We start from the raw sequence: 15671 nt of genomic DNA, 5'->3' as shown, positions 1-15671 counted from the left end.
TGGCAACAGTGGGAAGGAAAAACTCCCTTTTAACAGGAAGAAACCTCCGGCAGAACCAGGCTCAGGGAGGGGCGGCCATCTGCTGCGACCGGTTGGACACAGTTGCTGCAGATTTGTGGGCTGCCCATCCTTGATGTGAATCTCTCATCCCACTGTATCCCAAATGTGCATTAGGCATTAGGCAAAGTCATGGTTATGGGAAATTAAGTAAGCATAGTTTCTTCGGGGCAGCCTGGCAATGCTGTTGTTGTCACTCCCGCTACGAGGTCCAAGAAAAACTCAAGAAGGTCCTGGGCTCAATGTGTGTCTTTCTGTGTGGAGTTTGCATGTTCTTCCCATGTCTGTGTGGGTTCTCTCCGGGTACTATGGTTTCTTTCCACAGCCCAAAGACATGGAGTTACTTAAGTTAGGTTACCTGGTGATTCAAAATCACCCAGATTGATGTGAATGCGAGTACAAATGGTTGTCTGTCCATGTTAGTGACCCGACTGGCGACCTGTCCAGGTTGTACCCCGCCTCTTGCCCTATGGCACAATGGTAGGGTGATAACCTTGAGTGCAGCTGGGCTGAGGGTTAAGGTGTCTGGCTAAAAATGCACGCTTACGGTTGTGTGGATCCTCAAACATTAGCTCAAACATTACATCAGTTAATTGAATAGAACATCGAGATTCATTTAATTAACATGCTAGCAAAATATAAACCTACGAAGAAGCAAGCCAAGCCACAATAATATTAATATATAATCACGTACCTAAATCTGAATGCAAACAGATAAACATTTCATATAAAATAATGTGGGTAATTGGGCTGAACAGATTCTTCTCTTGTACGGCCTCGCGCTGTGGTACCACATGAAAAAACATGAGCCTTCCACTCACATTATGCCAGTTAATGATCAGTTTTCAGAAGTTTAGATGCTACCACTCCGAGCCATGTAATGGCCAATTAGGAAGTCTCTAAATACAGAACCCCTGATTTGCTTTGATTCGATTCGCTGACAGCTAAAGAAATTATATATCAACCAGCAGGAACTGGGTTTTAGATCAATTGAATTCGAATGTTATTAGCACTTTCATTTCCTGATCTTGAACTTTTCCAGCATTTGTTGCAGTTATTTTCTCATAATTTAACCTTTTTTTTGTTGCTCGTATTTGAAGTTACTGTAAATCTTTGTAAATCATTTAATAGTGCATGGATAGGTCTTCATTTCAGGTACTTTAACAGCTTGCCCTCACTTTTGAATTCTCTCAGTCTTCATTCTCTCTGAGACTCCATTTGAGTTTTTCCCTCTTGTCCTTCACTGTCCATCTTCCCTTTCATCCGTCTGTGCTGCATCTCACCATTTTTCTTCTTCTCCCTCTGTTCCTTGATGGATTGTGGCCCCCGAGCTGACTGTTGGGCACTGCGGCGGATCAAAACATAATTTTCACCCATTTATTTTAGCCTGAATCCACACTCTCTTTTCTCCCATCCTGTGCTGGAGTTCAGATAAAAAACTGGCCTATTTTTCCCATCATACACACTCTATCACCTTTCTCTCCTCCCACTTATTAAACACCTTGTTTTAATTTGCCTTCTATTTTGTTACACTTTCTTTAGAGTTAATGAAGCTATATTTCCTACGCTGTTTCTAATTTACACTAAATAAAAGTGCATGAAACCTGTGTTCCTCTTTTCGCATTCTGCCTCGATCACACACAAGATTTATGATTTTCCCCCGTTTTTGTTGTCTGTCCGTCGGTTTATATTCCTGCTTCTGCCACTCCCACTTTGTCAAGGCCACCATCTTCTTGAGGTTACAGGCAGTAGTCTCCTGTTTCTGACATTTAACTTATTATTCCCTCTATCTGCCAAGCCGATCCTCCCTCTTACCCCTTCCTTTCTTCTCTCTCTTTTCTCTGTCACACACATGCACCCACCTCCTGACCCTGTCTCTTCTAACCTTTACATAAAGCCAGAGGATTTGCACGCAGCTGGAAAAAAAAAAGATATTCAGCTTCGTTCCCTCCTGAAAACACTTAATATCTCCGATGCTGCTGTGGTCCCACCCCTTTAACACCAGATGAGTTGGCGCCGACCTGCATCAGTGCACTCTGACATTTATGTGGGCCAAGTACCTTTTTTTTTCATTCCCCAGCAGATGCATTTTTGTGTGTGGTGTGTTTGTACAGCACAGGATGGTGGTTAATCCTTTTCTTTTTTTTGTGTCACTCCATGCAAGCTTGGATTTGTGACACAATCCAACATAAGACATAAGCATTACATACTGAAGATCTGGAAGAATATAGGTAATAATTATTGTAAATGTAGACGTGTCTGGGCCATTTCCTTTTCAGTAAGTGCCTGAAAAGGAAAAAGCTCCTTGAACTTGTAGGAATTCGTGAGTCATCACTGGTCAACAGAACAGTGGGCTTCCTTTCGCTTAACAAGTCATTCATTTAACCCAAATGGGATGGTAAAACAGCGTCATCCTGGCAACTGTAACTCATATGACTTGTAACACCTTTACAGGGCACCACCAAATGATGATTGATGGCAAAAACAGATATCAAATCAGAAATTAGCTTTGAATTTGGAGAGCAGTCATAATATTATTTGCATAATTTGTTGTAATGTTCCACATTTTTATATGTTGCTTTAAAAGGCTTCATTGTTTTAACTCCTAGCATAAGCACTGGTTGCTAATAATAATTCCTTGATTTATGAAAATGCTTTATTATTTAGGTTTACACTGGACTGTGTTTGAAGACAACATTGTAATCTGTAGTGAAAGTAGGGGGCAGGTGGAAGTGAGCCTTAAAAGGTGGAGGCATGCCCTGGAGAGAAGAGGAATGAAAATCATTGAAGGCGAGACAGAATCCATGTCTGTGAATGAGATGGAAATGGGGGAAGATGCCGAAGTAGAGGCAGTGAAGATAGGCAGAGATGGAATACCTGGGTAAACTATCCGAAGTAACAGACAATGCACAATGTGTAACGAAAAGAGTGCAGGCAGGGTGGAGCGGGTGGGGACGAGTATCAAGGGTGATTTTTCACAGATGATAGCAGCACCAAGGGGTGGTTTACAAGATGATAGTGAGACCTGCTATGATGTATGGTAGACTAGCAAAGAGATATCAGGCAGAGCTGATGATGTGAAGATTTCCACAGGGACTGACCAGGTGGTGCTGGAAACAAGTTTATCACAGGCAGAGCTCTGGCCGAGCAGTTTGAAGACAAAGTTAGAGAGGCGAGGTTGTTCAGAGCAGGGACTGTGGATGTATCGGAAAAAGGATGTTGAGGATAGAAAGTGAGTCGGTTTGCTTATGCAAATATATGTTCATTCATTCATTGTCTTTGTTCCAGCAGAAATACACAAAGAAAGTGGCTTTTGACGTATGGTCAGTTACACTGGTGCAGTTTTGGGGCATTGCAATCAACAGTGTCACTTAAATTAGATGTCTGCTGTTTGGTCTGCGCTTCCACAGGCACCGTTGGTTTAGAAACTTATTCCTCATGAAGAAAGCAAGACAATCAGCGATTGATCTATTTTACTTGAGCAAGGGAGTCGGTGTCTCAGAAAAGCACTCTGGATCCAACCACAGACGACCTCGACTCTGGCCTCCACTTGCCGCCTTTTATTGAAAACAGTTACAATACACACAAGCACCTCCCATTGTAAAACCCCCCTATGGTTACAAAAGATAAGGCACTATGTGTGTACGTGTAAGCACGTGTATGCATGTGCGAGAATGTGTGTGTAGGCGTGTGTGTGTGTGTGTGTTTGTGTGTGAGTGTGTATGTTTGTGTTTGTGGTACATTTGTGTGACCTCCTGCCCACAAAAGGATCATAAAAGCAGGAAGCAACAAACAGAACCTTCAGATAGGATGTGCCTATAATAAAACACTTCAGCCTCCCCCACCAACAAACTGGCTGGAGAGGTGGTCAGAGACAAAGGAATGTCTTTGATCTGCTGCTTGAACTAAGACTTACAAATTTAAGTAACACAATGACAATATTTAACAATTTTTTCTGTTATTTCAACACCCCAAGAAACCAGTATCAACGTACATTTCTATCCCCAGGGATTGAAATGTAAGCCCTCGGGGAAATAATTATTTGATCCCCTCCTGAATTTGTATGTTTGCTCACAAAGGAATGAGCAGTCTCTGATTTTTTATGGTAGTTTTGTTTTTAATGGATCATAATTATTTCCCCCACTGTACCTATGTGTACCTTCATAGAAAAGTTATGTATATGTTCACGTGCAGCAAAATGTACATATTTGTGTTGTAGAATTAAGTAGGAAATATCAGGAGACAAATAAAGAATGAAAATTAGGTAAAACTGAATTCTATACGCTACTCACCTCACATCATAGACATACATTTGAACCTTGCTAAGGTCTTTAAAGTTGGCTATATGTGTGAAAGATGAAAGTTTGAATACTCAGTAAAAGTATATTATGCCAGTCAATGTCCAGGTGAATTAGTCAAATTAATACTTAGTAAGAAAAGATAATAAAGACTCAGACTGCTGGCTTACTTGTGGTTCCTGTGGTATTTCAAATTAGAATGGGAGGCAGAGGGCTCAGCTTTCAGGCCCTTCTTCTCTGGAACTAAGTCCCAGTTTGGATTCAGGACTATCTCTCTACTTTATATTAGGCTGAAAAGTATTACTGTAGGCTCTCCACCTTATAATATAAACCACCTTGTGGATACTGCTGTTGTAATTTTGTGTTACATAAATAAAATCGAATTGAACTGAATGTGAATTTATCTGAAAAAGTAAGGCTGTCTTCAAAGATGCTGTACATTCCACACTTATAATTAGACTTGATTTAGTTATAATCTGGTATGGAATTTACTAATAAACATCAAAAAGTGTTTGACCAAACAAAAATGTTCAATCAGGAAAAAAGGGCTCTTGGTATGTGCACCTAATCAAGTCATTCTGGTTAATTAAAGGTTTGCATTGATTTGATCTCTATCTATGGCTGCCTCTGTCCCTTGATGTTCGTCTGACTTGAAAGTAATTTTCACTTTTATTAACACAGCCTTGCTCCTCTTTTCTCATTCTCATTTAACAGTCAAAGCTCTACTTCTGAGATCTCTTGCCTCGGCTAGCAGAGAAAGAACCATTTGCTGGAACAACACCTGTTTCCCTGTCTGTGTGGACACGGGAATCCAGCTGGGCCACAGAGAGTTTTCCACAAACACGTGAACAAGCTGAAATCCATCCATCAGTAGAAAGGACAGTTTTTGAGGAGCTCATTGGCATTTAGACCTGAGGAGTGACACTCCACGCAACCGACAGTGTCCTCAAGTGGGAAGGACTCTACTGCTCTTTGGAGCTACTACAGTAGAGGTGAGTGAGTCAGTTCAAATTGTCCTCCCTTATATGAAAACCCCTTACACTGTAGTGTAGAACAACTGTCATTTTAACTCCTATTCAGTTCTAGTGAGGCATGGACTTTCTAATAAGTCCAGTGCTTTGGGCTGGGTTTGACGGGGCAGCCAGGCTTAGCTGAAGGCTCACCCACTGAAGCACTTTCCAACAAGAGCACTTGACAGTACCCAGTGGTGTTTGACTGTGAAAAGCAACCATATGTGAAGGATTTTTTATTTTATTTTTTTCAGATAAAAAATGGTAAGACATTTCTAGCCAAACTAGCCTGGCCGGCGAAGCAGGATGTCTGTTGCCATAGCAGCAGGTGCTAATCCATATGCATGGCTGGAATGAGCTTTTTGGGAAGGTGTGCTGAGGGAGACAGCTGTGCAAGACTTCTCTGGCTTAATACGTTTCCTGAATCTGTCATTTGGGTGGAAGTGGATGTATGGCTTTTACTCAGACTCGAGTTGAAGTTTTGTGCACGATGATGAAATCTGCTGCCATTTACGAGACAAATACCGAAATGCTGTGTATACAGTTGAATTCTTGTGGTTTTGGCTGAGCATCCTCTGTGCTGGCTATGATGTCCCACTTCTGGCAGCATGCTGAAGGTTCCAGAGCTGGAAGGGTTCTTCTTTTAGAGACATTACTGGGTTAAAATCTGTCAGTGCAGACATCGGCTCTGTACTAGTTCTGCAGGGGGGAAAGTGGAAAACTTCTTTTTCTTATTAGTTCATAAGTAAGTTTGTCATTAGATAGCAGTGTCTTTAATTATTGCCACTGAATAGTTTGGATACGCATACTGAAATAATATATTAAAATAGGCTTGAATAATAACACTAATAACACAAAATTCTACCACGTTACACTTGTGCACTCCAAAGTTTGCAAATCTTAACATCCACTTTGATAAAACACAGACTGTCTGGTTATTTTTTTTAACTCAGATTATCTGTATAGTAGTTTCTGCTGGTATTCATGATATCGTGAGCAGCCAGGCAGTCATTTTCTTTGCCCTTTCAAACAGCTCAGGCTTGGGAAAGAAGTTGATTTGAAAAATGTGCATATCTAACTTTACTTAACATAAAAAAGACTATCCTGGCATGCTATGTATGTAAAGTGTGAATTTGCATTTTGAATTGCTCACTTTTAATTAAAATGATGAATGAATGAAGAGATTGGCAGCGGTGGAGTTCAGTCAGTGAATCCACACATAGTTATTCCAAGCGAATGCCTCCAGGGCTGAAAAATGAAGCCAGTGCACAAATGCCAAAACTGCAGCTCCTCGTGTGCACACTTAAGTGAAGCAAGTGAGTAAGGCAAGTTCATTAGTAGGACTGTTACAAAGTAACCCAGAATATGTTCTTGTTGGCGGTCATTTTGTTTATTAGTGGGATTGTTGCAATGACCGGTCTCACACACTTAAGACACTCTTAATTTGAAAACGGTGGCTCGTTCTTGAGCTGCTTTCAGATTTGTACAATTTTGTACAGTTTCTGAGATGTGCATTTAGCTTTGAATGGGGACCTGGGCTGCTGCTTTGGTAGTGTAGTTGTAAAGCCACCACTCATTTCGTCTTCCTTTGTAGGCTGAAGGTTATGAGTTCAAGTGCAGCAAGGGATGCTTTTCAGATTCAAGCAGCATAGAGCTATGTGCTGCATGAAATGACATTACAGTAATGTTATTGACAGTGTGTCACTACAGGGTGCAGCACTTCTCTCAAAGAGAAAAAAGAGGGGGTTTTCTCATGTCACGCCTCCCTAACGTTAGTATCATATGTAGGTTGGATCGTCACCATAGTCAGGCTGTCACGGTTTGTGGCACAATTACCACTGACTCATGTGGGACATGCAAGCCTGGACTGTTGTGTGTTGTTGGTTGGCTTAGTGGGTTAGTTCCTGCTCTAAAGCCTTTCAGAAAGATTAATAGAAACACACATCAATTTGGGAAATGTTTGCCACTTTATTAGGCACAAATGTTTTCACTCTACACAAACAAGCTATTTATCTAGAACGTTTTACTCCCATTGACAGCATGCCACAATCTAAATCCGCAAGTAGCTAATCCCACTGCAATTTCTCCCAGAATTGCAAATTCTAGTTAATAGTGCGAATCCCAGTATATGTTATTCACCTCTGCCATTTTGTTTATTATTATTATTAGTGGGATTGTTGCAAAGCAGCGATGCCAGTATATATTATTTGTTTCACCACAGTCTGGCTGTTCCCCTCATTGGTACACTTACCACTGCCTCATGTCTGTTTTGTCAGCGGGATGGTGCATGTCACCCCAATAGCATAGTGGGTGCATCCCTCATCCTGCACGATCTCTGGCACTTTAGTAGGCATACCTGTTTTTGGTCTAAACAAACATGCTATTTATCTACAACTCTTTGCTCCCATTCACAGCGTGCCAAAGTTCAAGTCCACAAATAGCTATATTGCCACCACAATTTCTTGCAGTTTATTAAGCCCTTTTCACAGACATGCAGTCACAACGTGCTAAACACAGAAAGATCTTTTAAAAATAAGAACATTAAATGCCATAATAACAATTAAAATCTACAATAAGGCACAATAAACAGGTAGTTTTAAAATATATAATTATTATTTAATAAAAAATCTCAACAAAAAGCATGTTTAAACCAAACCCCACTCCCAAGTTTTTAGTTGTGTACCCAGTTCAACTAACAAATTCTGAGTCTGTGATTGAAGCCAGTGAGCAGACGTGTATTTTCGTAGTTAGGGGCCAATAACTGGCAATAAATGATGTTTTTTTTTCTTTTTTCTTTTTGCTATTGCTGACAAATACTTTGTGAAATTGTAATATTCTATTAGTCACTAAGTTAGTTACCTAGTTACGAGTTCTCACTCTGTACAAGTCACTGACCCTGGATCCAGCAAAACAGCCCCAGACCATCACACTTCCTCCTTCATGTCTGGCAGTTGATGCCACACACTATGAAATTATTCTTTTGCCTACTTGATGTCGATCCAGTGGCGGTGTTTCAGGGCCCAGGAAAGCCTCTTTGTCTTATTCCGACGTCTTAGCAACAGGGATGGGTATCGTTTAGGTTTTATCCGATACCGGTGCCAAACTGGTACTTTTGAAATGGTGCCAGTGCTTAAATGGTGCTGAAACCGGTGCTTAAAGAATGGAAAACACAAATGTTGTCCAAAACCTCTCATGTTTAGCTGTTTTTTTGTAAAAAGATAACAATGTTAGCTTTTTCTGCAGCTATAGGGCATCTATGGTATCACTCTTGGCTGGAAGCAGTGCTTAAACAATGAAAAAAACACAAACTTTATCCAAAAACCTCTCATGTTTAACTGTTTTCCACTTTTTCTTTGGTCATTTTAGCTTTTTTGGCCAGGATGAAGGGAGTTTCTGCCATCAAACAAGAAGACAGCCGCATGTAACTACGACGGTGTTTGCTAGTTCACCTTACGTGCATTAATGTAATAACGTGGTTAGCCTACTCAACGTAAATTGCACACGAACAACATTAAGCTACTCACCCAGAGAAGAACAGCTGCTGCTGCCATCATCATCATTTCTGCTACACTGGCAGGGCTAGGGGCCAGGACTCTCCTCTTCGGGTTCTTGGGGGATGTTGCTGACTCTGTGTCGATAACAGGCACCACACCCGCAGTAGATGTGCTCGGTGTGAGGTCTTGCAGCAAGGTGTCAAATACGGTGCATTTCTCAGCTTTTAAAAAAACACTATGCGTCGCTAAGTGTTTTATCAGATTCGAGGTGTTACCTCCTTTGCACAGTATCACCTTAAAGCACTTGTTACAGGCTGCTGAGTTTGCATCTTCTGCTGTGAAGTACAGCCAGACTTTGACCGCTTCACCTTAGGCATTTTTAATCTGTAGCTCTGCTCTAAAAGAACGTACGTACCTGGGCCCGCCTACTATCCTCGGAAAGGTAAAATGATTAGCTAGAATCCAAAGTGTATGACATCTCAGAAAAAAAAGCGCCGAAATAAAGCACCGAAATGTGCGCAGCTTTTCGGTCTGGTTAGTACCGTTTATGTCAGAACCGATACCAGTACCCATCCCTACTTAGCAATGGCTTTCTTGCTGCAACTTATCCTGTCAAAACTGCAGCTCGAAGTCTTCTCTTCACAGCTGAAACTGGGACTTACTACGACTGCTGTCGTCCTGTGAGCCACCTATCACGCTGCTAACTCTCAGTAACTCTCAGAAACTTGGCCTCTGATTCAGTTGTGGCTTTGGGTCTACCAGAACTCTTCCTCTCAGAGTTTGCCACAGTTTCTCAGTACCTTTTGATGGTGAAGAGAACTGTACTCACTGACACCTTGACTTTCTTTGCAGTTTCTCTGTAGGAAACACCTACATTTTCAAGTGTTATGATGCTCTGTCTCTCTTAAATTGTTAATTGCCTTTTTCTCACCAGTTTTGTAGCAACACACTACTTTCTGCAGTACAATACTGTTCAACTGATGGTCACCAGGGTTTGGTACCACAGTGTGTTCCAACACTGCTTTTATGCAGACAGAGGAGATTATAAGTACTCCAGAAAAGTTGGAACACCTGTAGAAATTAGTAGCACCAGCTTTCAAGGCTTGATCAACCTCCATTGCTCCAGAACAGATTTAAATTGTTAACCCATTTCGAGTTCCGTGCAAAAGGCCTTTTTGTATAATTCTGAAATGTACATGATTTTTTAGTTTTGGGTAACCTTCCCTTTTGTTTTTTTTTTTTTTACTTCTGGCAGTTCACCACTTACCTTTCTACCATTTCAGGGTATTCATCGGACTTAAACGACTTGAATTGCAATAAATAACTTTTCAGAAACTGCTGATCTACTGGGATTTTCCCAAGCTACCATCTCAGAGAGCTGGCTGCAGAGTCCAAAAAAGAAAAAAATATCCAGGATGTGAGTTGCAGATCTCTGGGCAACTGTACCTGAACGGACAACATGTTGACTTTGACGCAGACGGGTTACAGCAGCAGAAGACCACATGGGGTGCCGCGCCTGTCTGCTAAGAACACAAAACTGAGGCAACACCAAAATTTTACAACGCAAAATCTAATGACATAAGCACATGTAAATATTTAATACCTAGAAAAACTCAATGTTTCTTGACTGACATCATCTCTCATTTTATCTAATAATAGCCTTTGTTTGTGCTTGAAATTCTCTCCTTCACAGCTATTTAATGAAAGACTCCAAAATCCAAGGCAAAAACTCACTGAGATAAAAAAAAAAACACCTTAAATTGCAACCTTGGCAACACCACCTCTGGTGTTACATATTTCACATTAGAGTAACACTAATACCCAGTAATCCTTCCTGGCCGTGTTCAACAACAGATCCGTTTTATATCTATGAACATCAAGTCTCATCAAAGCTGAAATATGTCAGCATCAGTGTAATAACAGCTTAATTCTGATCAGATTTGCCTCTGAGCTGATCTGACTCAGGCTAATTATTTGTAATTTCAGATGTTCTTCCACACCAAACAGAAAACTATACCTATATTTATGTGAGCATTCTCTGGTCCTTTGATGCTGTTTTCCCAAAACGCACAATTTTGGCTCTGTGTTCACATAGTAAGATGGCTGACTTCTAATAAGTCTGTCCTCAGTTATGTTGTTCTTTACAGAGCTTTATTCATCATTTAGTTCTCATGAAATGCTAAACTTAACCAACCCTAGTGCAAACTTGAGCATTAAGATTACTTAATGCAGTCTCTAAACAGCTGCATTTATTTTGGAGAAAGGAAAAACTGACTTTTTTTTGGAAAAATATGAATCGTTTTTGACATTTGAGAATGATTAGATTCATTGTTAGATGATTATAAAGACTTAATAGAACCATGTAATAAAAACTAAACTTTTGACTGTGTAGGGTTAGAGTTCAGGTTGAGGTCATCGCTCATGTGGAATGATACTTTAATGGGTCAATTTTTTGACAGCATTGCTGATATTGAAATTAGCTATTAACTACTAGCTTTCTTAGTGTATCACTGAGACGCCATCAATGATTTTTTATTAATTCTTAGAATTCTGGCCCTTTGACCCAATTCGTGCGAGTTTTAATACAGTCAAGAGGATAATTCAGCCTGAGCTGCTTAAAAACTCAGACACGTAGGTGTTACTAAATTCTTTCCTGCTTCCTTTTATTTTTACCAAAGGTTCGAATATGTTGGCTGAACCTTTCACACAGTTTTAGCATCAAGAAACAACCGGGTGTTTTCCTTTTCTTTAACATTCAGAGCCTTTTTCCCATTATTGGTTTCTCTGTTGTGCTCTGCGCAACTGAAATCATAGCACATTTTTCAGCTAACAACTGTAATGAAGCTGGTGGTAGGGCCTGTCACTTAGAAGCATGAATCTTTTTTATGTTTTTGAACTGCTGCATAATTTGGTTCTTGCAACCTACATAAAATTTCGGTTGCATTTTCATGAGACTATTATTGCGCTTTTTTGTCATTTTCTGCAAAATAAAAAATGTATACATGGCTTAAGGCCAATATTCAGTGATTCATTAACATGGATGCGAGGAATTTATGTCAAATGCACCTCGTGTAAGCAATAAATTAATTTCGACTGCAGGGATTTTAAGAAATAAAAACAACCAAATGGTTCCTCTTAGGAAAAAAGTTAACTCATGTTTGTGTGAACTGCAGTGCAGACAATTGTGATCTGCCTGATCTTTTTAGCATTCACCATGTTGTGTGATCCTGATGTGACTTGATTGAATAGTTTATCCTCCCAGAGCCAGAGGTTAGTTTACTCAGTGTTCACCTTGAGCAGTATACAGCACGTCACCAATTATCTAACTTTGCATGTTTGTGTGCACCTGTGTGTCTGTGTTTGTGTGTGTGTGCGACCCAGTCTGTGCGAGTGCATATTGACTGTGGGCTAACTGATAGATATTTCTGTCAGGGGGAGTGCATGGGTGGCTGCATGTGGCATGTGTGTGCGTGCAGGAGTCGGAATATATGTGTGTGTTCTTGGAGAATGCTAGCTCATGAATTCTCACAGTATGTGTGCACGCATATGGAAATGTACGCTGCTATGTGGCATGGGCAGAAGTACTGTGTTGTCTCTTTGTGATCGATCAGCATGAGATTGTGTGCGCTGTGTGTGCGTACTATGATTATGGTGCAGCTCTGTGAAAGAAACAAAGTGTAACTGCATATATTTCTGTGTGTTTGCGTGAAGTCAAGATCACCTCTCAAAGCCTTGCTGTTCACTTCACATCTTCCTGATCACCATGGTGATAGCTCACTCTGTCAGCACAACTGTATTTGGGGAGAAATAACTGGAGTTTGCTGATAAGGATGTCTGTGTGTGTATGTGTGTGTTGTGTGCATTATTAAAATCCTTGACAAGCCTTTTCCACCTTCTCGCTGTTTTAATCCGCTGCTTTGTGTCTGATTTTGTCTTTTTTTCATTTCTCTTTGTCTGCATCTTTACTTTTGCTTCTTTTAAAGAAATCCCAGCACATTCTCATCCCAGTGTGACAGATACTGCTTTTTTCGTCAAATACCGCTGACATCATAGTTATAAGTACACGGCGCCCCTGGTGCCGTTACCTTGATGCACTAGAAAGATATCTGTTATGTTTTAAAGGGGCATGAAGTCTGCATTAACAGGTTTGGAGTCGTGGTGTTTCTTGAGGTCGCAGGTTTCTCAGTCAGGAGATGCCGCTTGTATGGAATATTACTTGCTTTCCCTTCACCTGCTGATTAGCTTAGTTTTTATTTTATGTTATTACTTGCCCTTCTCCTCACCAGTTAGCTTTAGGAACCAAAAGTACTTGGAATTGAAATGTAATGTTTCACAACATTATAATCGCTTTCACAGTGAAATGTACACTGAAATATTACACTCAATTTAAAGCAATTTCAAGGTACAAGTTACTTTATATTGCATTCAAATGACCCCCTGTGAGCAAGTGCTTTGGCTACAGTGGGAAGAAACAGGAAAACAGGAGTACAGTGAAGTCATCATCATATTCAAGGAAAAGGGACAGGGATAGTTTAGTAGGTAGAGTGGGGGCCCCATGATCGGAAGGTTGAGGGTTCGAATCCACTGAATGGCTACCCTGAGGTACCCCTGAGCAAGGTACTGTCTCTACACACTGCTCCGCAATGGCTGCCCACTGCTTCACTGAGTGAATGGGTTAAATGCAGAGAGGAATTTCCCCATGGGGATCAATAAAGTATACATTATTATTACATTTAATTAAAAGGTTTGGGATGATTTGTGCTTCGTGACATGGATTGTTAGCCTGCTGGAGGCCATCAGAAGATGGGTATACTGTTGTCATAAGGGATGGACGTGGTCAGCAACATTTCACAGGTACACTTTACCGATTAAATGATGCTTGATTAATACTAAGGTATGTCAAGAAAATATACCCCCAGACCATCATCCCATACACCAGCATAACCAGTGGGAACCATTGATAAAAGGCAGACTCCTGCTACAGCTGCTGCTGTAGCCCATCAGCTTTGAGGTGTGGTGTGTTCTGCATTCAGACATGCTCTTCTGTACACCTTGCAGTCTGGCCATTCTCCTCTGATGTCTGGCGTCAGCAAGTCATTTTCTGCTAGAGAACTGCCGCTCACTGGATATGTTCTCATTTTTGGGCCGTTCTCTGTAAACCCTGGAGAGGCTGTGTGGGAAGATCCGAATCGATCAACAGTGAAATATTCAGACCAGCCTGTCTCGCACCAACAATCACATTCATAATCCTTTAAATCACATTTCTTCTCCATTCTGATGCTTGGTTTGAATTTCAACAGGTCATTTTGACCGTGTTTTTTTTCCTACATGTCTCAATTGCATTGGGTTTCCGACAAGTGAAAGTTTAATAAGATGTTTGCAAATATTTGGCTGCATGTGTCCAGCACTGGATATTTTCTCATACACACCTGCCATCATCATGCAGTTCTCTATGACGGCCAAAACACATAGAAAACAGCAGACGGGATGAAGACTTGTCTTTGGTACCTGCGGTACTTTCCCACTAACCACTGTTAAACAATCAGAAAATTGTTATTCTGGTTCACAGATTTGTTGTTATTAATGCTGCTGCGTCTCTTTATTCAGTGTGAGAGACAGCTTGCTAGCATTCTCTCACCATCTCCATCTCTGACACGAGATCTCTCTGGACCTCATCAGCGATGCAGTACCCACAATACCCACCCATAGCCACAAAAAACAAAAACAAAAGTCCTGTACTAGCTCATCGATCTATTTATGACTTCAATTTTTGATCTTGTTCCTGTTTGTTCTTCTATTCCCCCCCCCCCCTCGTTTCTTTTAAATAATTAGTGCATATTATTGTTTTCCTCTCGAGCTACATCAAGGAGTTTTTCATGTACCTACTCCAGATAAGGTCCTTTATTCTCCCCTGAAAACAACCCTAGAAGAGGCCACACAGTGACGTCATCCACACAGATGAAGGTGGCTCTCAACACTGTATGGGAAGAGCTAGTGGCTCTAGGAAAACATCAGAATTTGGCACTCCAGGACTGAAAATGGGCTCAAAATACAACTGAAAGTCACGTTCATATGAACAAGTCTTTAAATGCGACTGTTTGTCTTAACTTGAACGATGGCTTTAAGGTCCTTTGGGCGATATAACATCAGTGAAGGATGGCTGCGAGCTGATAACTAATATATCTTTAAGTTGAATGAAACTCTTGAAGAACTTTGGGAAATGCATCTTCAGTTCACTGATAGATTAACAACTCAGCTAATTTGACTGAGAAATCAATCAAACCAGTGAAGGATTGCATCCAACTAATTGGAATGCACTCAAAACAACTTAAGGACCTGGGACGTAAGCTTGAAATAATTGCTATACTTGTGCTTCCCCCTTTTCGATATCTTTGTAATCTTTTTCTTTACACGTGTATCTACGTGTCTCTTGGTTAGACTGCTGCATTCATCATCGGCTACTCCTAATGTTGATGATATATCACTTTATGCGTATCTCCCTTTGCAGTTCTTGAAGTCATGCTTAATGAGAGGATGTGCTAAATGTTTAAAATATTTTTGTGCATGCGCTTGCTTTAAAAGTCAGTGATTGAATAAATGTGGTCTAGGCTTTGACTAGGCAGGCTCAACAATAAGCCCTCAGGAGGTTGTGCTAATCTGATTCATCGCCTCTTCATTCCTCAGCCCATCCAGTTTCTCCCCACTCTTCTCTTCCATGCTGCCAGTCTGAAAAGTGCCAGGTTCAACCATTGCTTTTCAAACATGGGGTGAAGCTGTGGAAGTTTTCCAAACCCTTCCCACACCCCTCCCCC

At 40.8% G+C, this 15671-nt stretch overlaps 1 protein-coding gene across 2 annotated transcripts in view; it reads left to right on the top strand.

The window, feature by feature from the left end:
• The first annotated feature begins 5305 nt into the window (after positions 1-5305).
• The window catches only part of LOC102199034 (protein phosphatase 1 regulatory subunit 29-like), a 196292-nt gene continuing 185926 nt past the window's right edge, over positions 5306-15671 (top strand). The window contains exon 1 of one of the 2 annotated variants that reach the window (XM_005747816.1): positions 5306-5347. The gene's annotated coding sequence lies outside the window, so the exon portion shown is untranslated. The remainder of the gene's footprint in view (positions 5348-15671) is intronic. The other variant, XM_005747815.1, reaches the window with a different exon arrangement.

The sequence above is a fragment of the Pundamilia nyererei genome, unplaced genomic scaffold (assembly GCF_000239375.1).
Source record: "Pundamilia nyererei isolate P.nyererei 1_Seehausen unplaced genomic scaffold, PunNye1.0 scaffold00205, whole genome shotgun sequence".
Classification (NCBI taxonomy): Eukaryota; Metazoa; Chordata; class Actinopteri; order Cichliformes; family Cichlidae; genus Pundamilia; species Pundamilia nyererei.
Note: the sequence above shows the minus strand (reverse complement) of the source record. Positions and strands in the feature narration are given on the sequence as shown.